Source organism: Bacillus rossius (assembly GCF_032445375.1).
Source record: "Bacillus rossius redtenbacheri isolate Brsri chromosome 4 unlocalized genomic scaffold, Brsri_v3 Brsri_v3_scf4_2, whole genome shotgun sequence".
In the NCBI taxonomy this organism is placed as follows: Eukaryota; Metazoa; Arthropoda; class Insecta; order Phasmatodea; family Bacillidae; genus Bacillus; species Bacillus rossius.
The window spans coordinates 47,071,844-47,097,645 of record NW_026962011.1 but is presented as its reverse complement, the minus strand read 5'-3'; the positions used below and the strand labels follow the sequence as shown (position 1 = coordinate 47,097,645).

At 37.8% G+C, this 25,802-nt stretch overlaps 1 protein-coding gene and 1 long non-coding RNA gene across 2 annotated transcripts in view; one reads left to right on the top strand and one right to left on the bottom strand.

Annotated features, from left to right (window-relative positions):
• Window positions 1–7: 7 nt before the first annotated feature.
• Window positions 8–1,984, bottom strand: LOC134542148 (uncharacterized). The gene is made up of 2 exons (XR_010076746.1): window positions 1,845–1,984; window positions 8–1,653 (listed from the first exon to the last, which is right to left on the bottom strand). It is a non-coding gene; the product is annotated as an uncharacterized LOC134542148 (long non-coding RNA).
• A 566-nt stretch (window positions 1,985–2,550) lies between these two features.
• The window catches only part of LOC134542146 (phospholipase A1 VesT1.02-like), a 47,167-nt gene continuing 23,915 nt past the window's right edge, over window positions 2,551–25,802 (top strand). Inside the window, exon 1 of the mRNA XM_063386160.1 lies at window positions 2,551–2,796. The gene's annotated coding sequence lies outside the window, so the exon portion shown is untranslated. The remainder of the gene's footprint in view (window positions 2,797–25,802) is intronic.

Here is a 25,802-nt window from a genome sequence, read left to right as displayed (position 1 = left end):
TACGTCATTACAACACATTAATTTATTGTCGAGCACAAAGGAGTAACAACAGATGTACCTTGCTAAAGTTTTCATGCTGAATTCAAGTATTAATGGGAAAGGGGTTTCCTACAGGGTATAGATAAGGGACCTCTGATGATTTTGATCGGGGTCTGATGCTGTTTCTGTTTATTGGCTAATGTTATAAATTTTTTTGCCCAATAAGTTTTGATGGAATCATATTAACTGATAAATTGGATACCTTGCCTTCAGAATGCATAATTTAATTCCTTTATTTAGCAGCTGTACAGGTTTTTTTTTATCATCCCACAACATTGTCAAGACATCAGGTGTGACATGGAATTGCTGGTGGCACTTGCGAGAGTTCCATCATTTGTATACTAAAATAATTTGGCCTAATAATACATAATACATTCCATCATATTTGCTAAGATAACTTTGTCTAAAATTGGGACAAACAACTTTAGAATAAATGATATGACTTAAGGACATAAAAATATGCAGGAAATTGAGTTGTTACAGTCAGTCTTAATACAAAACTTAATGATAAACTAGTACATTAGAACTAATGAAGTTGATTTTTTTAAAAAATAGGTTATGCTGGATAAGATAGCATGCAATACCTGAAAGCCAAAAGCTTAGTAGTATATACTAACCATAGTTCCGCACGCATAATGTTTTTCTCAAATTTCTTGGGTTCTGCTCAGTGCATTGCAATGTGACTGGTTAGCTGCTATACTACTGATAGTTATAATGAAAGTGCGTTAATCAGCAAAATTAGTTGAAATGTTGCCTGCGAGTTAAAACATTTTCGAACATGAACTGCCTACCAAGATTCCCCATTTCTTTGTTTGAGTAATCTAGAACCTTCCCAAGCTATAGAACAATGTTGAAGTATAGGAGCATTTCATCCATGTAGTAACGTCAGACAATACATACAAGTGCTTTACTTTAAAATTTTTCAGACCCCAAATAAAATAAAAAATAAAAAAACAAGTTTGTAAATGCTATTGTGGTTATAATTATAAATGGTCTATTGGCAATAAATTTGTAACTTTATACTGATATCAAGATAAATTCATATCAAGCAATAAAAATAAAATTCTCAAACACGAGCTGTATACATAGTAAAAATGTGTGGCATAAATAAAAGCTGTAAAAATGCACATTTTAATCCACATGGTTGGTTAGAAGTTACCTATTTTAAATGTCTCTAACTTACTGTCAATGATATTTTACAGTATTCCTAATGTAACTTTCGTACCATTTGTGATTTTACTGTAATTTTTAAATAAGTTTACCTGACTAACCACCACACTTTAATAATATTTATAATGTTGCTAATCTAACATCACCAATATTTAAAAAGGTAAACTATTAGTAAACCATTTGGAATATATCCATGCAACTTTCAGCACAACACAATATTAAATGAGGAGACAAAAAATCATTCTTTAGTGAATTTTTCCCGGTTATATCCAATGAGTAACTTTCAAAATTTACTACAGATTGTGTTGATGGGAATGATTATCAGTGGATGAACACTGCATTTCTGGATTAGGAGAGAACTTTTTTTTTTTGGACTGTTTTGCTTGTTGGTGTGGCCATTTGATCCATGAAGCATCTTGTGTTGGTACAGCACCCCTAAACAACCTGTGAACGTGGCAGAAAATAAGTATTTATGTAAACAATCTGTAAAGTAACATGGTAAGTTATTTGTTAAATAAATTATATATGTATATAAGCACTTACATTAATTTATTGGCATAAATTGCAGCAGGTACAATTCACTTAAGCTTTTGTATATAGTCTTAAACAGCAAATTTCACTAAGGATCTATTTACCCTTATGACGACATCTTGGTCGGAACGTATGCGTAACATACGGATCTTTAAATGGTCGGAACATATGCGGCATTATGCACAGAGGCTAGCCCATTTTCTTTAATAGGTATCCAAGTCAGCTCATGCATTTCTACATTGCTTGCACCTACATACAAAACATTTTCCTAATTAATTATGCTTCCTACGAAATTGCTGCAATCAAAACATGTTACAAGGATAGTAAGGTTATTATTATAAATAATTACCAAATAATTAATTTTATAAATAATAAAAAAAAGCCTTAAAATTGCCACGAGTGAGCACAACACGTAACTGCGTTTGGACCATTAGCAATCTGGAAAAAAAAGACTTGGAGCCGTTAGAAATGCTGTAATTTTTGCACCCAAACAATGAACAAAAATTTCCGGCCATTATTAAATACCATTCACAAGCACTATTTTCATTTATTCGCAAGAAGAACCGTCATCTCGTGCCAAACGTATTTCAAAGCCGTTTCCCGCCGTTTACAAAACGTATGGTCACTCCACGACGCCGCCAGGTTCGCTGACAGCACTTTTCTAGCGTATATTTTATTTTGTTTTTTTTACCAGTTTACTGTATTGTCCTATTATAATTTTTGATATAATTGAAAGACCAGAAACTCAATGTTACTTTTATTTTGTTAAAAAAAATCGCCGAATACCCTGCCATCTATGAACGACAATTGAAGTAACTTGATAGTAAGCAACGCGGCAACACTGCACCTGACTCTTTGTGGGAGGTCGCCACCGCCAGCCCGTGGCCTGCATTCATAAAACAGCTGTCTGTCTGACAGCGCGTGCGCAAGCAGCGTTTTCGCGTTGTTGACGGTTATTCTGAAACACGGCTAACAATTGATAATAAACTGAAGCTGGCTTACCCGCGTCTCGTATCGTTTAGCTGAAGTTTGGTGTGTTGGCAGCGTTACACTCAGGTATATGTGTTTCGATTTTTCTCGATCGATAATACTTGTAGAGGAACGAAATCATTTTTTGCAAAATATACCTTATAAACATTATCGTAAATATATTCTAACAAAAGAATATTAAACTATGTTCTTACATGAAAAAAAATTATAAAAACAAAAAAAATTCTATATACTTGGTAATCGAACCTACAGCCTTTTTATTCCGGCGCTTTATGAAAATAGCACAGCCATTTTATACCGATCAGGACAATGTCAATGATTTGGGGGGGGGGGGGGTGAAGTAAGGGCCTTATGATCGCAACTTATAATAAATAATATAATGTTTGATTTATAAAAATCTGAATACGTGTCCCTTTCTCTCGAGTTTCCGAATCCGCCACTCATCATTGCTGGTCCTAAATCATTTGATTTAAAATATTGTTAATATGATAGAATATTCATACATTTTTAATGAAATTTTGTTACTTGTAGGGAATACACAAATAATGAAAATCGTCGGCTTACTATCAAAAGTTTTCCAAGTTTTTCCAGGAGAGGAAAAAAAATTAGTTTTCTATATAATGGAAAATACAGAGATGCTGTAATAAATAAAAATATCAAAATAAAGTGATATTTAATAACAAATGAAAATACGTTGTGTAAATCATTTTTTTTTTACATAGAAGGTATTGAACAATAAAATGAAGAAAAAGTAAGACATAGGAGTTTCAATTATGTGTGATAGATGTCCTTGCATTCATAATTCGCTAGTAAGCCGACGAAATACGATTTCAGAATCATTTATTTTGCACGGATTATTAGTAGGTAGTTTATTTTTCTGGGTGAATTTTTGTTTTCATTTTTTTTTTCCTTTTTTTTTTTTAATTTGAAATGTCCGACTGCCAACCGGAACGTGAATGCACTGTGTGTTCTGTCGTAACGCGCTAAAATTAAATCGGGTAGGTACTGTGACTCAGTGAAAGTACTAGTATTGTTGTTGCTGAAGTTATTCTGGAATCAGGATAGCGCGACGCAATGTGACGTTAGTGCCATGAAATTCGCGGGCGCGACAGAAGTACAAATTAGAACTGCAATGCGTGTTAAGACTTAAGTTTTGGAATAATAATTATAATTGTATATTGTTATATCTGATATTCGTACATGCTTGAAGGATCTTTTTAACCTGCTAAATTATTCTGCAAAATCTTTGACATTTGTTCACGTATTGAAGTTTGGATTAAACATTTCTCTCAAATATGATGATAAACATATATTGTAAATATTGATGGCTGTCGTATGTGTAGTGTCTATATGTAATGTCCAGAAACATTTTGTATATAATTTGTTTATTTTTGCACGTTAACAAATGAAGGCTGGTTCTCACACGCCCTGTTGATTATTTCTTTTTTTTTTTTTTTTTTTTTTTTTGGTCATTGCTATTATTTGAGAACTTTTCCTGTAAATATTATCACAATGGCTACTTTGCGTTTCATGTTTCGCTTCATATTTATTCAACAGATATTTACAAAATATATCCTAGTAGCGGTAAAATCTAGTAGGTAGGTACTGGAAAATCACGGACGAGTTGGCAATATCCGACTTAATGGGTAGAAATGGGGTGTTCTGCACCTCCCTTTGTTACACTAATAATTCTATCTCTCTCTTTCTTTAATTTATTGTTGAAGTAGGGAGAGAAGGCAGTACAGGGTGGAGGAAAAAAGTGTAGGTACTGTGTTGTTGATACCTTCGTAAACTTAATAATATAACATTGCATAAAAACCTTAGAAACAATGCTCTAACAAATAAACAATAGTAGACGGTAACAACTGACGAATCCAATCTGTAGTTTACTATGGAAATATATAGTATTTTAATTATGGAGTAAGAAATTTGTATATTATGTGGATAGGAAATTGATTATTTAAAGAGTGGTGAAAAATCTGAAGTTTAATAGTTTGAACCATAGATAGTAAACATAACACAGCAACACTTTCAATAATAAACATACACTGACATACATAACCTGAACCTGACTCTTGATACATATGAAAATTAACAATATTATTCAACGATATAATTAGGAATCTTTTGTAAGTTTGAAAATATTATAAGAAATGTATATATTCATCCTTTCCAAGTGTGTATAAGAATTTAAGGTTGGTGGAGTTATAACAATTTTAATACTCAACAATAAAATATGAATTTACTTAAAAATTCTTAATTTATATTGTGACAAATCTTTCCTGGAGATTATTTGCAGTTCAAATGTCTTAGGATGTATGTTGGCACAGATCACACCCAAAAGTTCAAAAGTGATTTAATTAAGTCCAGTAGTTGTTTCAAAATTTATATCGTTCATAAATCAAATGATTTCAAAGTGAGTTAAAAATTAGAGAGTTTAATATCAAATTAAATTCTATTTTAAATAGAATTACACGGCTTTAGTTCAGCGGGAGTACGATTATCTTAAAAGTAGGACTTCTGGGTGTCTAAGTAGAATTACTTCTCTTTATATTATGTTATATACACAATCTAATTGAAGTTCAGTTTTATCAACTTTTGCAACAATATAGTTTGTTTGGCTAGAAATCTCACGTATTTATAAGCATGTAAGCAAATTTATACTGGCCGCTTAAGCCTTGAACAATGGCGACACTGCTTAATTATGGCGTCCCTAGCTAAGCAATTCTTAAATTGGCTTATACTTGACATAACTGCTTTAAATCCAAGTAAATATTACTTACAGTTCGTTAAGATATTTAGTTGTAACAATTTCATTAATGTACACAACCGACGATACCCTAAACTCATATTTTTAATAATTTTAATTGTTCAGGCGTCAGGCCTTAGCCTACACGTAGTAACGCCAAAAATCACACTTTTTTAAGTTACTTCCTGTTCCTGTGTGGCTGAGATACGTGTATACCCAATATATATGGTTCATAACATCCTTTCATGGCCTTTGGTTACAACAATACGGTAAGGAACTAGAATAAAATTAATTGAATTTACAAATTAAACAGATGGTCAGAATAAAAAATAAACGGTAAAAAAATTAACGAAAATTACAACAATGCAGATGAAAGAAAAAAATATTAATATTATTAAAGTTCCACAGATGAAAAGTTTATGGTTGTAATAAGGCGAAATATTTACTAAACATTCATAGCAGATATCTTAATAAACACGAAGATGTCTGTGCTATCACCATGTAATAGTACAGATGCTGTCCCATGGGATAATCATAAAACGAAGCGAGCACAAAGCATAAGATCGCCGGTTTATTATTAACCCATCTGTCTCTCTCACACACAGCAGGTGCGACCGTTACTCGAAGCGACGGTTGAGAATTGGCAAGGAGGTGGGGGTTGGGTGGCGCGCTAATCAGCGATCAACCGGCGGCCGAGGCGTGGCGTGACTGTTCAGTCTCGTGTCAGCCGTCTCGCAGTAGACACCTCGCTGCTTCGCGCTCCGTAAATGGCGCGAAAACTCCGTCGTCTCGTAGTCGTGCTGTTGATAGGGTGTTGGGATGGTGAAGAACATCAAGCAGGAACATAGCACTGGTAGGTTTACTTACAGTTGAGTGTAGTGCTCGGCTAGGTAGTGTCAGGTGCACCAATACTAACACTCAGTGGTTCTCCCGGATTCACCACAGCGTCGTGGTGTGCTGCCACACACCTGGGCAGGCGATAACGATACCTCCACGCCACCGCAGGGGGGTGTCGGCTACTGATCACGGCAACAGGATGTACCGTGTCGGGTGACCTGCGCTCGTGAGAACTAGTGGCTGACAGTGGCGGGTCCTGACGATGTCCGCTACAGTGCCGGGCTCGGCTCTCCAGGTGGCCCGTGGGCTGTCCCAGCCCTTGACCAGGGATGGTATCAACGGGGAATAGACGGAGGTCTCATGCTGACGCCGCTGTGTCAGCATACGTGGCGTCAACCTAATGTCTAGTAGGAGCAAGGCCAGCTCCGTCATCGCACCGCTAAGTATATTTCCGTGTTCTACACTCGTGGTTATTTCCGCACTATGCACACGACAGGTGTGTATCTAGTATATCGCGTTTCCATAACTCACTTTAACAGTAAACATAACAATGTTCTGTGCTGACTGGTTGCTGCTTGAAGTCGCTCTCACAGTAGGATTGGTGTAAATAACCAGGAAAGATTTAATCACTTTTACGAAAATTAATTACTTAATCAAAAAAAATTATATTCGTTACGAGAAATAGGAAATTGTTTAAAGAAAATAAATTCTAGTTGTCATTATTGACGTATTAATAATATACTATACATTGCAACAATAAGATAAAATCTTATTAATTATTCAACATCAAAGTAATGCTATAATTGTGGATTATCATAGGAACACAATATTTACACAATTGTACTGCTAGTTTACTTATTGGTTGACTAGTCTGTCAGTGGTATAACCTTATATTAGTTTTCTGGTTTTGTTTACAACTCGTAATTACCATATCAATAATTATCAGTGTTGATTTACACCTTTTTTTTTTTTTTTTTTAATTATCCTCATTAGATATCATGATAATGTAGCATACAATTGCTATTCAGCCTATTTTACTGCTACATAACAGTATTATGATTGGAATTTTATTCCACAAAAAAAAATATTATTCATATTTACAATGGTTTCAACACAGCATTTAACCTGTGATTTACTGAGTAAATTAGTTGACTACTAATGCAATTATCAGTATTATTACAATTTCTTACAACATATTAAGAGATTATTAAATAACATAACACAAGAAAAATATTTACACACAAGATTAACCAGTTGAAAAATTATATACATAATTAAAGTTATACATAATTGAATATCATCATTTCTTATGATGCAACAGTCATTATTATTTTACAGTTTGTTACACATATTTCATAACCTTATCAGTTCTTATGATATCTTGACAGATATTATTATTATCCAAGCCTAAAATTATTACATAGTGTTCTACAGATGAATAATAATTCAGATGCAGTCTTGGACAATTTCAGTGTTTTTTCTTGAGTATGGTGAGGTTTTCAGCTGGTGGTTTACAGTCTCTCACTATCTTACTCTGGACACAGCTGCACAGTAGATTACTTGCAGAATGCTGTTGTCTTGTTAGGTAGGATGTCAGCTACTGGCTGATGCGGAATCTCATATCATTTCAAGAATGTTCATGATCTTCCAGTCAGGTGTTACACCTATTTACCGTGACATATAAAAATTTCTTGCACTTTTATACATTTGTCACAATTCTGTTACAGTGACTTCCTTCAACAACTGGGCAGCATAAGAGCGGACTTTCTCTCGCAACACCAGTGTTCCTTGCTACTGTGGATAACAACTCAGAAGACAATCACATCATCATGTACTGCTGAACAACAGTGACGTCACTCGCGTGACAGTGTGATCCTCAAGATGACAGTGCTTCGAATTATGTGTTACACATCAAAATAATATTCGGAGTTCATAAAATTAATTTGTGCCCATAATTTATAAAATCAAATTCCAAAATAAATTAGTTCCAGTGCAGTTTTTTTTTCTCTTCATTCTGATAGAGCAAAATAAATCACACAAATTTCTTCATATCAAGCTTCCATAATTTTTTTTTTTTTTTAATTGCAAAATATTATTAAATATTTTTTTTTTTTTTTTTAAATAAGATAGCTTTGTGGGTGATCCAACAACAAGCTAAGGCTCAGAGTGCTACGAGAAGGAGTATCATATCTGCAGGTAACTAGCAGTTAGAGTGTGCATGGCTTAGTAGTTGCAAGTGTTCTTGTGCTTGTAGTACGCAATGTGCATGTACTGCTTAGGAGTCACACAGCTGGTCGGCGAAAAAAAAAATTAACACATAGTAGTCATTCTTGTTAGGTTGGTTAGCTCACACTATAGTGGATCAGTAGGTTTTTTTTTTTCTTCAGAGTAAACCACATGATTACACTGTTAGTAGACATCTAGTCCTGCTCACATGTGTCACCGAAGCTTCATACCCATTTAGGTTATGCCATAGCCATACATTACGGTACCATAATAACCCTAGGTTAGTGCTGTACAACAAATCCCAGTGCGGCAGAGCCTTTGTCTTAGACCGTCACGAGACAACACACTGGTTTTAAGCTCATCAGGCAACCAGACTAGTGCATTTCCTTACACTAACAAATACAGCATACCGTACAACCTTGGCTAGCACAGGTCCTGACTTGGACACAAAACATTTAGCTTCACACACTTACAGTGCTTGATGTGCAATTCCTTGATTACATAGGACTGCGCAGTGTAGGTAACATGTGCACTTATATTGTTACTTAATTCCCCAAGAAAAAAAAACCATTAAACACTATTGTAGTAGCTGACACAAGCAAATAACACTTGTTACTGTGGGACCATAGGCTTGTGGTAGGCCCTTAGCTGGGTTAGGTTATACCTGCCTATGCTGTGGTTGGTGGCAGGGTCTGCCAACTCATAGCAGTTGTTATGTATCCTGTCTGTGACCACATAGGGTCCCTTGAACAGCAAGAACAACTTCTTGGTGACTTTGTCCCATTTCTTGCTCACACTTGCACTCCTGCATAATACGAGCTCTCCTATGTTAAATTGCTTGACTTTCGAAGCCTTCTTCCTTCTTTGCCTTGCTTGTGCCTCAGACTGTAGGCGACTGTTGATCAGATGTTCTACCTCACTGCCTGTGGGTAGTTCTTCGTAATCGGTTTCTTTGTCAAATTTGGGCATATAGAGCGGGTCGATCGCCACCGATTTATCCAGATACAGAGCTTCATAAGGGGTGACATGTAGGCTCTGGATAGCGGGTATGAGTTCGGGGCGATGCAAACCTGACCCGTTCTAGTTTAATGCTCTATCCTGGTTGTTCTGGCTGCACTGCTGGGCAGCTGAACCTGCTGGGTTAGGCCCTGTCCAATTACTTGGACCATTAGCAGCCCTGTTTACTGCTGCCTGAAACTCTGCAGCAACAGGATTCACTGGTGCGTTACGTTGAAAATAGCCTTGTTGTGGCTGGAACTGTTCTTGTGATGAGAATGAGGGTGGTGGATATGCAAAATGAGTTTGTATGCCGCCAGACGAGCTGTGATGACTCGGTGGTCTGCCGCTTCTGTCTGGGCTGGCGGGGTTCTTGAGATGTGGCTGGCGGAAGTCATGTTTACCCCTAGTATAGTCAGCGTAAAATTGGCATTGACTCTGGTGACGGTAGTCAGCCTCACCATCTGAATCTGCATAACGATGGGGGTACGTGACCTTCCTGGGGGGCCGTTCAACAGATGTTTTACCCAAGCGCTGGCCGTGGTGGCCATCCTCACCATCACTACAGGCATGTTTGTTCGACCACCAGATAGTCTTGTTGTAGGGCTTGTTATGCCTATTCTTATGGGTATACTTGCCCTTTTGTTTCTTAGCGAGATGCCCTTGGTTGTGGTCCTCATCACTCTTGACTGTACTCTCCCACGTCAAGGTGTGCACGTTTGCCTGCTGGTCCTGTTTGGTTTTGTTCTGCCAGTAATTGTGCACTGGCACATTCTTACTGGGTGGTTGGTGAGGTGTTCTTTCAGATTCCTCTCTAGCACCTTGACCTCGCTGTAATCTCTGTAGTTTGTCTACAGCCAGAACATGGTCCCTAAACTCAGTAACATCTTTGTAGGTATGTCCCGACATTTGTATTTGGTAGGCGATAGGGAGTTGTGTCAGCATGGTTGCGATGAATTCATCGTCTGACATGGTAATGTCTAAATATCTGGTGCGCTCATACATTGATGAAAGGTGCGCCTCCAGACTGCTCCCTTTCCTACTGTCGAATCTGTCGGAGTGTAGCTGGGCCCTCAAATTCCCTTGTACCTTTAGATTCCAAAACTGGGATCTAAATTTTTCTTTGAATTGTTCGTAGGATTTGATGTGCAGGCTTTGCAACTCCCACCAGAAAAAGGCAGTACTTTTAAGGGCTACGTTCAAACACTTCAATTTATCATTGTCACTTAGTACAAAGGTTCGGGCATATTCCTCAAATTTGTTGAGGAACCTAACTGGATTTTCTAAGGATTTGCCAGAGAACGTAGGCATAGCCTCAGCCCAATGTTTGGCTGGGTGATGTATCAGAGCCACCTGATCAAGATGTGAAGTACTGCAAGATGGGGTCTGATGAGGTGGTGTGGCGTTTGAGGTAACCACTGGGGCTGGTGGTGAAGGGTAACTGGCAGTCACGGTAGGCTGTAGGTTGGGTAGCTCTGTCCTGGAGGAGTTGGCAGTTGTCATCCGATTATGTAATTCCTCCCCTCTCAGTTGCCTCTGTTCTTGTAGTGAGCTGGTGCATGCTTGAGCAGCTTGTTCAGCGGCTGATCTTGCCCCTGACTCTACTGTTTCCATTCGTGACTGCAGAGTGACTGCTGTCTCCTCTATATGTGCGAGTCTCTGCTGGAGTAGCTGTGACTGGTCTCGCCCCTCTATTCTTACCAGTTCCATTGATCGAATCATGGAGGTAGTGTGTGACTCCAAGTTCTCAACTCTTTCTTGTTGTGTCAGTACCTGGTTGGCCAGCTGTCCCACCGACTGACATTGTTCCTGTAATCTGGCATCCAAACGTCCCTCCAGGTCACTGAGGCCTGTTTGCAGCTGATGATCTAAAACCTCTATTCTGGTGTTGAGTTCACTCTTCAACTCGCAAAGGTTTGCGTCCAGCTGACCTCTGACTCCGTCAATCTTCTCAGTAAGCTGCGTCACGTTCTGTGCGTTGTTATCCAAACGGTTGGTGATAGCTGCCATGTTCTGTGCGTTGTCCAGAGCGTAGGCGTCCAAACGGGTGGTGATAGCTGCCACGTTGTCGTCCAACCGGTTTGTTATAGTTGCCACGTTCTGTAATAACAACATAATGCTAGACCACTCAGTTGACTGCAGGTTCTCGGTCGGTGTGGTGGTGTGAGTCATGTTCGCTGCTTGCTCATCTTCAGCTGCAGCTGTAGGTGTGGCTGTAGCTGTCCCACTCTCTCTGTGACATTCATTTCTTTCTGGTGTGCTGGGTTCAGGCTGTACCTCCATTACCAGTTGATATACAGGCTCATATCCTTCCTGTATACTGTCGTGTTCTGAGAGATCTTCCAGGTTGTTGCTGAGCTCTGACCGACTCCTCAATTCATAGGTCTTATTAACAGACATCTTGTGTTTTTACCTTGGAGAGGTAGTCTACTTAGGGATTCTCTTCGAGCCCCACACGTTGCGGCGCCACTTCCTCTGTTCTGCACCTCCCTTTGTTACACTAATAATTCTATCTCTCTCTTTCTTTAATTTATTGTTGAAGTAGGGAGAGAAGGCAGTACAGGGTGGAGGAAAAAAGTGTAGGTACTGTGTTGTTGATACCTTCGTAAACTTAATAATATAACATTGCATAAAAACCTTAGAAACAATGCTCTAACAAATAAACAATAGTAGACGGTAACAACTGACGAATCCAATCTGTAGTTTACTATGGAAATATATAGTATTTTAATTATGGAGTAAGAAATTTGTATATTATGTGGATAGGAAATTGATTATTTAAAGAGTGGTGAAAAATCTGAAGTTTAATAGTTTGAACCATAGATAGTAAACATAACACAGCAACACTTTCAATAATAAACATACACTGACATACATAACCTGAACCTGACTCTTGATACATATGAAAATTAACAATATTATTCAACGATATAATTAGGAATCTTTTGTAAGTTTGAAAATATTATAAGAAATGTATATATTCATCCTTTCCAAGTGTGTATAAGAATTTAAGGTTGGTGGAGTTATAACAATTTTAATACTCAACAATAAAATATGAATTTACTTAAAAATTCTTAATTTATATTGTGACAAATCTTTCCTGGAGATTATTTGCAGTTCAAATGTCTTAGGATGTATGTTGGCACAGATCACACCCAAAAGTTCAAAAGTGATTTAATTAAGTCCAGTAGTTGTTTCAAAATTTATATCGTTCATAAATCAAATGATTTCAAAGTGAGTTAAAAATTAGAGAGTTTAATATCAAATTAAATTCTATTTTAAATAGAATTACACGGCTTTAGTTCAGCGGGAGTACGATTATCTTAAAAGTAGGACTTCTGGGTGTCTAAGTAGAATTACTTCTCTTTATATTATGTTATATACACAATCTAATTGAAGTTCAGTTTTATCAACTTTTGCAACAATATAGTTTGTTTGGCTAGAAATCTCACGTATTTATAAGCATGTAAGCAAATTTATACTGGCCGCTTAAGCCTTGAACAATGGCGACACTGCTTAATTATGGCGTCCCTAGCTAAGCAATTCTTAAATTGGCTTATACTTGACATAACTGCTTTAAATCCAAGTAAATATTACTTACAGTTCGTTAAGATATTTAGTTGTAACAATTTCATTAATGTACACAACCGACGATACCCTAAACTCATATTTTTAATAATTTTAATTGTTCAGGCGTCAGGCCTTAGCCTACACGTAGTAACGCCAAAAATCACACTTTTTTAAGTTACTTCCTGTTCCTGTGTGGCTGAGATACGTGTATACCCAATATATATGGTTCATAACATCCTTTCATGGCCTTTGGTTACAACAATACGGTAAGGAACTAGAATAAAATTAATTGAATTTACAAATTAAACAGATGGTCAGAATAAAAAATAAACGGTAAAAAAATTAACGAAAATTACAACAATGCAGATGAAAGAAAAAAATATTAATATTATTAAAGTTCCACAGATGAAAAGTTTATGGTTGTAATAAGGCGAAATATTTACTAAACATTCATAGCAGATATCTTAATAAACACGAAGATGTCTGTGCTATCACCATGTAATAGTACAGGGGGAGGTTTTTAAAAAACAGAAAAATCGTTCTAACTCTCGAAATATGGAAAACATTACATCCGTTAGTACGTTTTATAACTCGTAGGAGTAATGCCAAAATCTTTTTTTTTTTTCTGAATACGTTTTTGATACGACCAACCATAACTGAAGAGGTTGATTAAACAAGGATTGGCGGACAAAAAAAAATCAAAAGTCTGTTCGTAGGCATAACATTGAATTTGTACAAAAAAATGTATTACTTAATCTTATAATTTTTATCTAAAACTTTCGTCTGAAACAATTTTTGATTATAAAGAAGAACCATTGCTGCAACGGGTTGAAAACATAAGGGTTAAAATTTAAAAAAAATCATAACTCCCTTTGTAGGTACACTATCAAATCCGTTTAAATAGTTTGTAAATTTTATAATTTTTACTTAAAACTTTTGTCTCAAACAATTTTTGATAATTCAACAATTACTCCAGGGGTGTAAATAACAAGGGTAGAAAAACAAAATGTATATTGTAAAACGCCTAAACGTTATCTAAAACCTTTGGCTGGAACAATTTTTGATGAAACAAACTATTACCGTAAAACAGGGGTTGAAATTAAAAAAAAAATTGTATAAAATTCGTCAGAATTTATTAATAACTATCTTAATATTATCTTAAACCGTTGTCCAAAAATATTTAGATGACCACGTATTAGTGCAAGAGTTGAAAAATAGTGTTTGAAGATCAAATATAATTGTTTGACTACCTCACTAGGCATATTATGAAATTTGATATGACATCCAATGATGGATGCATTATGATAAAAAAAATCGCTGCAAGGAATAAAAAAAATGTTCAATCGATCTTTTTTGAATATTGACGAGCATTTAAGATGTTATGTCGGCTAAATTAAGTTTTTATAAAATGTTCCAAAAGTTTATAGAAATTTCCAAATTATTTCCAAAGACATAGGTACTTCCAAATCTACCTACGCATTTAGGCTGTGCCGAAAGGGATTTTTTTTTTCTAACTTAAAGTGCACTAAATTTCAATTTCAACATTCAACTTTTCTTTCGTTCTACGATGAAACGATACATCCTACGGCATCAGCAACCACTCGCGTGTGGGGAAAGCTTCAGATGGGGGAGAAACTCTAATTACCTACCGAGACTGAGACTAAATAATTATGGGCTCGTCCGCTAGATAGTAGTTTTCATAATATATTGCTGACATAACAACATTAATTCATTAGGAGAAGTAATGTATAAGCTATTATCAGGCAAACAAACCAGTGAAAATTCACTCTATTTAGGTAGCCACTAATTTTGTGGTGTGTAATACAATGAGTTTTTGCACATCCTACCCTTTTATTTATTACATGACGGTTTATTACAAAACAGCATTAAGTATTTTCGCATCGAAAAATTACTAAAAAAAGTATTAACTTAGAAATTTGGAATGAGAACCTCTATTCCGATTTTTTATTTGCTGGTAGTTATGGGCCCGCCCAACAGATAGCGACACATGTTGCGTGAAACATGGGTTCAGTTTCCCTCCTGGTTCTGTGGCTTCAGTTCAGTCCGAGCTGAGAGCTGGACTGATCGCGGGGGCCTCTATGTTCGTGTAGTTCACGAGCGAGAGTCGTGACCTCCACTGACTGAACTTTGCGGGAACCATAGGCGTGCCTACAGGGGGGGCCAGGTGGGCCATGGCCCCCCCTAAAATAAACACTCAGATCGGCATTTTCTCCAATGCATTCTCTAATATTCGTATATTTCTGGCACTGTGACACAAACTGTTTTTCAGTGTTGCAGCGTGCTAATTAACAATATTTTAAAACATTTTATCGTTCTGGAAATACAGCCGCCTTAGTTTATTTAAAACACGAGGTCCCTTAAAATGGCCAAGCAAAAAAAATTAAGAGGTTTGTTAAAGTTTTGCTGTCTGAATTGCTGTGTTTGCATTCACTAAAACGAAGTTCATTTCAAGGTAGATCTGGACCAAGCTATTGGAAAATTCGAGGGGGGAAAATGTGTAAGTACCCTTTAAACATTGTCTATGGAAAAAAAACATATTTTCAAGATTGTTAAAATTATGCGGATATAAATATTAACTATTAAACATATCTCGTTGATACTGCACAAAAATATAAACACGGCAATGAGTGAATGTATTTATGTTATTTAACATTATAAATCCAGCTTCTGATTTAAAAATTTAGCGGGGCCCCCCCTAATGGAAATGTCTGGGCACGCCCATGGCGGGAACCGTGACTCGCCGGAAGGAAACTTGGCAAGGTGATCCTACGGCGGACGGCCATTGGCCTTCCACAGTGCGCGCTGGTCGAATGACAGCGTCACGGATGGTCAATTTTTTTTTTTTGCGACCGGAAACGAACCGTGTTCATGGACAAAGCTGCCTGATTTCTTATCGTTTTGGAATGAAGGAAAAAAAGTTTGACTTGAGTAGTCTCGGGCCAGCCCAGAGGTTTTCTCGGGACCTGGAGTTAAAAAAAGAGCATGAGGCCCAACAAACATTTTAATTTTAAGGTATAAGTAATCAATATTTATTAATCACATTTTTTTTAAACATTAACATTATATACCTATATGTATTAACATTTTTCATACATCCAATACGTCAGTGTATAATAATTTACATGACAGATCCACGACATTCATTGCCAGAGGTGGATACGGGAATTTTTTTCGGTGGTAGGGGAGGAGAGTTTTGAAAAAAAAAAATTAAAATTACATGTTTAATTTAAAAAATTACATCATTATTGACACAACTACACTGAAATATATGTCTTCAGGAGTAACCTTTAGGTGACGCGGATTCTCACACAATATTGTAGTTGCACGTGATGTAACAGTTTAACTTGCATCATCCAAAATAAAACATACTGCCTTCACTGGTATCTTGTACTTTTATTTTCAATTACCTAAGTGGTATGTAGCCTCCCTTATCCAACCCTTGCGTCCGTCACTGTTTATTGCTGCCACAATACCGGGTATTATGTAGGCATAGGTGTGCCCAGACCTTTCCATTAGGGGGGGCCCTGCTAAATTTTTAAATCAGAAGCTGAATTTAGAATGTTAAAAAGCCTAAATACATTCACTCATTGACTTGTTTATATTTTTGTGCAGTATCAACGATATATGTTTACTAGTTAATATTTATATCCGTATAATTTTAACAATCTTGAAAATATGTTTTTTTTTCCATGGACAATGTTTAAAGGGTACTTACACATTTCCCCCCCTCGAATTTCCAATAGCTTAGTCCAGATCTACCTTCAAATGAACTTCTTTTTAGTGAATGCAAACGCAGCAATTCAGACAACAGAACTTTAACAAACCTCTTAAAATATATTTTTTTTGTTTGGCCATTTTAAGGGCCTCATGTTTTAAATAAACTAAGGCGGCTGTATTTCCAGAACGATAAAATGTTTAAAAATATTGTTAGTTAGCATGCTGCAACACTGAAACACAGTTTTAGTGTCACAGTGCCAGGAATATACGAATATTAACGAACGAATTTGAGAAAATGCCGATCTGAGTGATTACATTAGGTGGGGCCATGGTCCACCTGGCCCCCCCTGTAGGCACGCCTATGTATGTAGGCCTGGCTCGTTTATTCACTTAGCTTTCGCCAACGTTATTGATGAAACTTAAGTTTTTACGTGTAAATATTGCTGATATATTCATTTTGGCAAATATATAATTTTTTTTTAAATATTTTCATAGTTTCAACTTAGGGGGCCCCTGAATTCAAATGTAGCCCGCGCCAGAGGGCACCCTCATTTGCCTCCCTCCCCTCAACATCTTTTTTTTTTCTGGCCGGGCATGTGAGTGGTTGCTGCTGCTTGGGAAAGTTCGCCCCCTGCTATAATTTCCCAAATTCTGTAGACATCGCACCCGGCAGGTCTCGGTTCGAGCCTTAATAACTCTCACAAACTACTTTTCAAACGTAGTATTAACATATTAAACTTCAGCTGTTCACAACAGACAAAAACATGATAGCTGTTAAATCGCCACTGGAGGAAAGTGGTGACTGTCCGTCGCTTGGGACTTCCTGTCCTGGGACTAGGTGAACATTTTGTTAAATTATAACAAATGTAATTGTCTGTCCACAAAATTACGACTCTTTCATTAAGTCCACAATTTACTCTCCCCACTGGAGCCCGGCTCGACACTGCCCTCGCAGATCGCTCCGAAGATCCACTAGTGACGCCACCAATCCTCTGTCACTCTCACGCTACTCCCCGCAGACCGGCCTCCATCTTAAATAACCTGCTAGATGTTTGGTAGTCCTCCGAAGTGCTGCATCAATCAGAATCTCCGACTTAACATTCGAAGCTACGAGAAAAGCGGCGTCCTTGTTACGCCACTTCACGCAGACAAGGCTCTGGAAAACTTGCCGAACCCACCAGAGACGCAGAGAATACCCCGGGCTCAATAAAAAAAAAAAGAGCATGGTGGAAGGGGAAGGTGGTGGCGAGGCGCTGCTGCTAATTTGATTAGGCGTTTAAGGGCTCCGCCTACCCGGGCACCCATACGGTGCGCAGAGCTTCAGGAAAAACAACGTGATTTCAAAACTACTCGAGATATCCGAGTGGGATCTGCTTACGAAAAGCATTTAAGAGTTCGCTGAGGGCCGAAAAGTACTTTTGATTTCAGATTAAGTTTTTAAACTGTATTTTTAGAAGAGTTAAAATGGCTAAAACGCATGTTTTCAGAGTAATTTTTATGCGTAAAACAACCGGTACAGATTCTTGAAAGCACTTAAGGGGCCCGCCTACCTGGATACACACACGGTGTGCAGAGCTTCAGGAAAAACAACGCGATTTCAAAACTACTCAAGATATCCGAGTGGGGTGTGTTTACGAAAAGCATTTAAGAGTTCGCTGAGGGCCGAAAAGTACTTTTGATTTCGGATTAAGTTTTTAAACTGTATTTTTAGAAGAGTTAAAATGGCTAAAACGCATGTTTTCAGAGTAATTTTTATGCGTAAAACAACCGGTACAGATTCTTGAAAGCACTTAAGGGACTTGCATTACACCTTTATCTTGATTTCTCCGCAGTATAATGTTACCGTCACCGCTCAAATTTCACAGTTATCCTGTGACGACGATAAGACTGCGCGCCAGTCCAGAGAAGACACCGCGCTAGAAGCACCAGCGAGCGTCGCGCTTATCATCCCGCCTCACTGACACACATGCACCCCTGACGAGGCGGGTATCCCGCCCCCACGCAGGCAGGCGCGCAGGCTGCGCTGGCCAGCATGGTCGCTAGAGTCCTCGTAACATCGTGTTTTCGGGCTGCTTTTGGCTGCTGCGTCGGGCTGATGATTCAGATGGGAAGTCACCGGGACAATCGCAAACAAACACAAACCTCCCCCCCCCCTCAACAAATTCCTACCCATGAGTCACTCGAGGCGGAGATGCCGCGCGCTTCATCGTTATCAGCTCGGGAACACGAGTGATAAGGAACCCGGCTGAGATTGGAAACGCCTTGGTTGTTCATCGCGAGTTCTCATCGCACTGAAGCAGAGCTCCGTCTGCAGAGAACATAAGTTCACTTTTATTCATATTCAGGGCCGTGGAGAGCAGGGGCGCAACAACAGGGGGGGGGGTGGCAAGGGTACTTTGCCCCCCTCTGAAACCTTGAAGTGGGGGCAATCTGGGGCAATGAAAGTGCTGTGTAATAAATTTTTAGATAATAAAACTGCTTAAATAGCACCATTTTCCACCTTGAAATATAAAATTTCCCGGGGGAGGACCCCGGACCCCCCGCTTCAATAAGGGGGATCGATGATTCTTTATAAAAAGGTATATTGCCCCCCTCTTTGGAAATTTAGTTGTTGCGCCCCTGGTGGAGAAGGATTGGTAAGGAATGCGGGGAAGAGAAAAATCCCTGGGGCCCGAATAGCATGGAGAGGGGGCTCCGTTTTAAGTTTCCAGATTTATTTTATGCTTGGGGTTTCCCGATAGGTTGAAAATTACGGTCTATTGCTAATACAATTCACTGGAAATCGTACAGGAATTGCAATACGTCCAGATGAAGTTTGCAGTTATGGCCACAGTAATGTTTACAATCTTAAGTTGTTTTTTTAATTGTGGGGTTTGAAAAGTTGTACATTAAATAATAGGGAGGGGGTCCGACGAAATTATTTGCCCCCAGGCCCTTAGTTTCTCTCCGTTACCCTGTTCATGTACCTACCTACTTATGATAATGATCATGATCATAGAGCTGGAAACTGTCAGATGACATGCTATGATTTAAATGAAGTCACTTTCTACTTCACCGTCGCCATATTAAAACACCCAAAACATTGCAGAAATCGTATTTGACCATGCCTTATTGTGGTTAATAAGTATTGTTACGAGTGGGAAAAATGGGTTCCAAAAGGATAGCCTCATAGATACAGTTTTATATATTTACTACAATTTCACTATTAATTTAATTACAACGCTTAAAATGTCTGTCCACAAAATAATCACTCTTTCATTTAGTCCACAGTTCACTCTCCCCACTGGAGCTCGGCTCGACAGCGGCTCTCTTCCTAAAGCTCGACTCTTACCTCGCACCTCTGTCCAGCACACTGTCTCGCACTACCCACTCGTCCGCCGCACACAGCACAGTCAGGATGCACCAGTCTCCGCCCACGAGACCCATCATTTGTTGTCCGCGTTCGCTCACTTCACTTCACTGCCTCGGAGGCTGGCGTCGCCTATTTTACGCCCCTCAGCCACCTTCTGGAATAGTCTCGCACCCCTTTGAAGTGTCGCGTCATCAGGGTCGATTTAACACCCGAAGCTCCCAGAACACTGGCGTTATAGTTACGCTTCTTCACGCCGGCGGGACTTTGGAAACGCGCAAAACATACCAGGCGAGACGGTAAGGTACCAAGACTATTTTTGGGAAGGCGCTTGGGGGGGGGGGGGAGTAGAGACGGGCATTACCTGAGTCGCAGCGAAGTTTTCCGAGAGATGATCGCGGCCAGTGCGTCTTTCTAGCCGTCGTGACAATGTTGATTAAAATTTCCTTCGTTAACACAGCCACTTTCAAAAAATACAATCCTTTAAATCTGTTTCCATACACTTCAGCTTTGGGTTACCCGCAAACATTGCGCAGACCATAAACTGGACAACATGTAGCTTCACACAATATCCGTGCATGGCCACCCTCTCTGCAGATGACAAACTAAATAATTTCTGCTATCCTTTAATTATATCATCCGGTCATAGTCTTTCAGTAAAAAAAGAAACTGTGGGCCAATAGCAGCTTACTTAGTTGACGATCAGGAACCTTGGACATCATGCGCCGATTCCACAACTGCATCCATTCCTCTGTATCCTGGGCAAATTGCCACCAGTTTCCATCCATTCCCAAATCGGGGCTAACACCTTTATTTTCCATGCATTTTTCTCACGTGGTATTTACCGAAATTATTTAAATTAAACCATGTTACAACTGTGACACATTTGTCGAAATGTGTTCATTCAAACATTTCACACACACTCAGTATTCCATCCTAAACAATCTTCTGAATTATTTGCAAAAAAAAAATAGTTGTTTTATTCCAACTTTAAATACGTATAGCAGCTTTGGAAAGTATTTTAGACCATAAGATTATACATTTTTTTTTGTGATGAACCTGCGACCAAAGTTTTTTGGCCTAATTCTGACTCTTCAAGGACATGTATTTTTCGCGAAACGATTTCGAGGGTAGTTGCATATTAAACTACTGTAACGTCGTCTGTGTTTCGTAATTGAGTTTCAAACACATCTCCACTGTCGGCACACGAATCGCAAAAAATTCAGTGCGGAAGTTAACGCGTCCTGAATGGTCTGGCCAAATAAGGCGACGGCTTCTCTTGCAGGCGGCCGCCAATTACAAGGAAGAAACTGCAGTCGTAAACACACTTTTTTGCAGTCTAAAAAGCGATCAGAATATTTCGCGGAAAATGCCTTCACCTATTCATACAGACAGGAAAATTCAATGAGTGAGGGTCTCTAATTGGCCCTCAGTCCTCCAGATTAACAGTGGACCAATGGCAGAAGCAGCACTAAGGTATAATTATTTGAATTTTAGCATAACACGAAATGAACCCGCGAATTTTTCCGGTCTCTAATGATTGATATCGGTCACTCATAATGGTTGTCAGTTGTGTAGCCTATGGCTGCACTAACAGCATTTGTTTAATCAAATGTGTTATTGCTTTAAGTACTCTGGTTGTGTAACTTTCAGATATATGCATTATCTTTTAGATTACCTGATCTAAACAACCATCAATAGTATTTTTACTGAAGCTACACTTAAAAAAAAGAAAGTTTTGTACTTTTACAAGAATAGTCCTTGGAAACTCAGTTGCCAACGATATCACGTGTAAAATTGCAAAACAAGGCTTTGTACCATTGGCAGTTTTACAAGTGGTATCGTTCGTTGGCACGGATTTTCCTTGTAAAGATCACATTTTTTACAGTGTAACCTGTAATGTAAACAATCATTCTCACAACTTCGTAGTATTTCTAATTTAAGTTTCAGAGTAAACATACAGACTATGACAGCTAATCCTGTAAATAATCACTAATTAATTTTTAAAACAAATTAAGCTAGTATTGTGCGACATTAATCTGTGATTGTTTCGTTAATTAGTTACCTTTATTAGGTTATCGAATTCTGAATCTACGTTGCAGCACCTGTCAAAATCGTAACCGCGTACTGAAACAAGCTATCATTGATCAGTTTCAAAGTTATCAACTATTTTGACAGAAAAGTCAAATAGTATTTTTGACAGACACACAAGCAAAATGGTCCAAGAGAACCTCTCTTCCGGTTAATCAAAATTTACGGTACCTACCTATAATGTCACTTTTTGTTACCCATTAATGACGTCATTGCCTTGACTTACCCTCTCAGCTATAAATAAGTTTCAGCTCATTACATTGAAGTTTTCAAGTGTTTTTTTTTCATTCAACCAAAGTCGAAAATTTCATAAGCTTAATTCAAATAGTTAGTTATTATTAAAAATACTACATATATCCATGCAATTTTTACGAGAAATTCGTGAATGTAAGACCAAACATTATATATATACATACATACACACACATATGCGTGTGTTTGTGTGTGTATGTATGTATATATATACTTTTACAAGAAAAAAAATCCGAAAATATGTTAAAACACAAACTCGGGGTCAATGAATCTTAAGTTTATCGACTTACAATCGATGGCTGATTGAGCATTTCACACTCCTGCGGGCATGTCACGTGAAGTTTTCTAAAATATTTCTTGCCAGCGTCTGTAGTCTGTAGCCACTTATGTGGGATGTTGTGGGTTCAGTTCTCCGCTAGCCATTGTCATTGATTTTTATTTTTTTTCGTTTTGTGAAACTTTTCTCAGAAGGTTTCCTACAGTGTGAGAAATGTAGCCAATCAACCTATCGTTTGTAGATGCACATGCGATGATAAATGTCGTCACAGTGTTAGGTATTCTTTTTAAGCATCATAAACTTATAATTTGTTAAAAATAAAACTTCCTTTTGCAAAATGTTTATGTCGCATGTTCATATTTTGAAACCGATAAAATTTTATTGTTACCAAAAATAAACGAACTTGACAAATGGCTTCAATAGCGGCTTTTATACAAGCTCGGGTGGCAGTTCTGGCGTGAGTCTTTGTCGGAGCCTGTACAGAACTTTTCATCCGCGAGCCGCGAAAACGACAACTTTGGCCGGGTTTAATTTGCACCCGCGTGCGCGCTAATCGAACGGACAACATTGGCTGAGAAACTAGTGAGTCAGAGGGAAGAACTCAAAAAAAATTGGTTGTCTGTAAAGTCGGTTTACGGACGATAGTTTAACGTGACAACGTCATAACAAAACATTGATGAAATGATTACATACTTCTATGAATAAAATTGAATCATTTTAATTTTAATAATATAAGAATAAATACTTGAAATTATACTAGTAATCAGATTTTTAAAATGCAAGAATAATTAACCTTTATTGCCGAAATTGTTGTTGTTATAAGCAATGAAAGCCACATTAACTTTTCACTTCACTTTATAAACAGTCGACGAAACAGTTCACGTGTAGATGTAAGTTGTGTGCTGCCGCTGTCTTTCTTCTCCTCGGACGCATAGGTCAATCGAGTGGAAGAGAGATAGATGCGGCGCAAGCGTACAATGAGCGTAACGGGACACAGCGTAACGGAACAATGAGCGCAACGGGACACCGCGTAACGGAACAGTGTGCGTAACGGGACACTTTTTCGTGCGTGCAGCCGGCGTTCATCGATTTATTAGACGTTGTCACGTCAAAAGTAAATATCTGTAGCTGTGACGTCACAATAAGTTTTCGAATCACTATAAATTTCACCAATATAGTCGGCGCACATGTTACGGGATACCAAGATAAATACTTGAAACTTGCTTTATTTTATCTATAAATTGATTGTACTTCAACTAGGTAAATTTTATTTTAACTACAAATTGATTACCCTTCAACTAGGTAAATTATTGTATTCTAACTATAAATTGATTGTACTTCAACTAGGTTAATTGTATTCCAACTCTAAAGTGATTGCAGTGGAATTCCTAAAGTGGGAACTTTTCGCTTCAAATTAGATGTCAGCATTATGTGGTCAATTTATTTAAAAAAAATTTCATGGGCACAAACTAATTGCTGGTTTACACTAGTTTTCTAAGAATATACAACAAATATGAAAACGCAAACACACGGCGTACATGCCGATATAAGTTGATGTCAGACGTTACATGTCAGGGGCCCTATTCTTGACGCTGCTGGAAGAATTCCGCTAGCGGAATTACTTGATTCCACCAGAGATTTGCTAAACCCTATTCTTGAACACTCGCTAGCGGAATTATGTATCGGAATTACGTCACAAACTACCGGAATTATTCCGCCACCTCGTGAGCTGGCGGAATCACAATTCCGGTAGAGATTTAAAAGTTGTTTGTTCTTTGAAACCATGATTTGTCCAAAATGGAGTCTCTGGTATGGTTCAGAATTTTTTTTAAATCGTTTGTATGTTTGGTTAGTTTAGGTTAGCTACATTTAAATCTCGTTTAATAATGCGTGTGTTTATATACTTATATTGTATTACTTCATTTAAAACCAGAAATATCTTATTCGTCTCATTATGTTATGTGATTATTCAGATAAAAATACGCCATGTGATGCTTTCAACCTTCAAAATTCGTGTGTGCGTGGCGAGAAAACTTTTGTAACAATTTAACTAATATTTAATGTTTTAAGTATTATTACATTTTTGTTTGTGTGATTTGCAATGGCAGGTATTTAAATATTACGTTACGAAAGTTATATTTACCATCTTCCATTAAGTACCTACTTGATATTGTACCTACTTAGCATAAAAAACATTGAAATTTTTGCTGTGTATAAATTTGTGGCTTATTTGACGTTTATTGTGTGTGATAAATACAATACCGGTAACGTAGTTTCCATATTACGTAATTCGTTTTTGACACCAAATATTGCAATCGTGTGACATGTTTTGATGGAACAAAACTATAGTGGTAGTTAGATTATGCACATGTATTCGTTATAAGTACATCCATCCCGGAATTGAAAAGTACTCTAAAAGGAGTCCATTTATATATGAATTTCCCACAGTGATAAGTGATTGTGAAAATAAAGGTTATCCTATTTACCCTTCCCTATTTTGCAAACAGAGCCAACATTCCTACCACGCAAATAATATGATTGAAAACAACACACACCGATGAAAACCCACACAAGCATTATTAAATAAATGATGAAAGAAGATATAGTAGAAAGATAATGTTGATAAATTCATAAGATTTTCAAGAAGCCCCTACACCAAACAATTACAAACTTTGGTAAAAGTTCCGTTTTGCTTATCCAGATGTATCCAGATATACCTTTGATTCTAATGGCATAATCCTGCACACCTGATCCTGTGTTCTATGATGCTTATCTTTTTTATCAGTTGGGATAACTTCAGATTTCGCGCTGTCGCGCGAAATGCGTCGGCGCTACGCGCCTGCCCACTGCTAAAAAAATAAGCATCATGTACCACAGGATCAGGTGTACAGGATCACAGGTTAACTTGGATACGCAATACGGAACTTTTACCCATTTACCCCCGCACCATGAGATAATTGCTAGATGATGTTCATAAAATTTTATAA